Source organism: Melospiza melodia, chromosome 17 (assembly GCF_035770615.1).
Source record: "Melospiza melodia melodia isolate bMelMel2 chromosome 17, bMelMel2.pri, whole genome shotgun sequence".
Taxonomy (NCBI): Eukaryota; Metazoa; Chordata; class Aves; order Passeriformes; family Passerellidae; genus Melospiza; species Melospiza melodia.
In genome coordinates this window covers 6,141,808-6,144,347 of record NC_086210.1, presented here as the reverse complement: position 1 = coordinate 6,144,347, position 2,540 = coordinate 6,141,808, and positions in this window count along the sequence as shown.

Genomic DNA, 2,540 nt, shown 5'->3' with positions numbered 1-2,540 from the left:
AGAATTTCTCTCCTGACAGAAGTTTCGGAGGGATTCAATTCTTTAATAGTTTGATTGATCTTTAATCGTAAGGTTTCCTATTCATAATTGCTGTTTTTAACAGTCTTGTTTTAAAATGTATTAAGTGATGTCCATCAATTAGAGTTTGAACTCTGGCCAAGGTCTAGCTCTACTTGAATGGAATGATTGACAATCAACCCAGATGTTTTCTGCAACAAAAAGTATTCAAGTCGTTTTGGATTGGCAATTTGACCATGTATGATAGCTGAGCCTGTTTTCAAAGGGAGTTTGGAGAAACATGAATCCAGACATGAGTTCTCCAGTTCTCTGTTTTTTTAAGGTTCATCAGCTGTCGCAGACTCTGGGATGACAGTTCAGTGTTGCAGTGATTGATAACTGTATGACTGCAGATGTGTTATTGGTTATGTGTATTATCTGATTGATTTCTAATCATTATCTTACATTTCCCTATGCAATATTGCATAGAGACTGAAACAGAAGAGACCAATGTTTTGTTTTCATATATGCGAAAAGTCAATCATATAATGTGCATTTTTCACAGTGCTGGTAGCACGTAGCTGCAACCCAGCTTTGTCTCCCCTTCCCAGGGAGGTCCTGCTCCATGACCTTTATCTGCCTCCCCAGCAGCTCAGTGGTAGGAAAAGCCACTTGAAGTGGCTGATGGATTCTCCCTCAGTTTTTTGCCAGAGGCTTTGAGCCAGGAGGTTCTCTGGAGGGACGCTGGCTTTGGAAACCTCTCCTGAGCTTGCAGGTGTGGAGTAAAACTCCCTGCTGGGCCAGTGAACAACAAGTTATCCTCTGATCCATCTGGGACCCCCATGGCTTGGGGTCAGCCCTTGCTGGGGAGCTGCTGCTTGGGAGAAATAGCCACTCCCTTTTCATAAGTTTAGAAAGGTTTATTAAACCTTATCAAAAATACAACAGAAGACTGAATAGAGAAAATGTTATGGCGCCAGGAGCAAAGGATTTTCCCCACCATGTGCTCTCCCACACAATGGAGTTTTTGCCTTTTAACCCTTTAGCCCCTCCCAAAATTCTGTCCATTGACTCCTTCTTCAGTGTCCAGTGGTGGAGTTTACTTCCTCAAATCTTGATTGGAGGTCAAATGTCACTGTAGTGACAAGGTGACCCTCTCACATATCCCAACCCCAGGTGTCCCTTGATAACAACTGAGGGGGTAAAAGAAATTTTTCTTAACTTCTATACATGGTATTTGTCTGTTAATTGTGAGAGTCAATCATTGTGGCATTCACATTCTCTGAATGGAGAGACATAATTCTCTCTCAAGGTTTCTTTTCCTGGAGAAGCACAGGGAAAAGCAAGAAAAAAATTCGTATCTCCATCATGTGGAAAGTGTTAGGAAGATTATTTACCTGAAGTGATTTGTCAGTTGGATTCTGCTGAGGATTTTTTTGTTTCCTTGGCCAATTGGAAAAAGCTTTGTCCTGGCTGTCTGGAGACAGTCACAAGTTTTCTTTAGTACTCTTTAGTATTCTCTAGTATTCTTTGTAGTATAGTATGCTTCTTTAATATAGTGTAGTACAATGTAATATAATTTAGTTTAATAAAGCAACTGTTCAGCCTTGTGAATCAATGGAGTCAGCTGCCAATCATTCCCTGCAATGGGGCATCCTGCTTTTTGATAAATCATCGCATTACTCATCTCTCACACTGCAGCTCCTCCCCAGGTGCTTTGCTCTCCTGCACTCACACTTCTCTCTGCCAATCTGTGGCTTATTAAACAGTCTGCTGGCTTTGTCTCTCCTGTGGGTGCAGGCAGCGTAGATTCCTGCGGACACGAGAGAGCTGTGGCTGGAAAAGTTAATGGAGGGGAAAGAAACAGGGAAGAAGAAGGGCTCTTGTGAAGATCACACTGCCCTCCTGAGGCTCCTGGGGGAGAAGGCAAAGTTGCACGAAGACCCCATGCTGTTCTCTGATGACATTTTTTTCATTGAGCCAATGGTAAGTGATAGGTGAAAACCTCATTTTCCTCCTCTTCTTCCTCCTTATCCTCCTCCTCCTCATCCTGCTCCCCCTCTTCCTCCTCCCACCCACTCTACCCCCGGCTGCGGTCACTGGGCAGATCCTCAGCTGGCTCGAAGTGCTGGGAGGGAGGACATTGAGTTTCTGGTGCACCTGCGGAGCTCGCCTAAAAATGCCAAATGCTAAAAGCATTTCTGCCCTGGAGGCTCATGGCAGGGTTGGGTGCCTGACAAGGCCAAGCTGTGGTGCCAGGGCTTGAGCTCAAGGGCACTCTGTGCGTGTCCTTGCAGTGTCCACAGGGAGCAGTTCTTACAGGTAGGGGCTCCCCCCACATGTGAGGTTCAGCAGAGGCTGTTGGAGCACTGCCAGGCCACATTCTGACCTGAAGCTTGCAATGGTTTGCTGGGCAAGTGAGGCCAAATTCAGCCTAAGGCTAATCATAGAAATACCAATCCCCTCCTGTAACCACGCCTTGCACTATTTCTGAGTGTCCCTTCCAGTGTCCTCTGTAGCCTGGACACAAGGGTGGAAGGTTG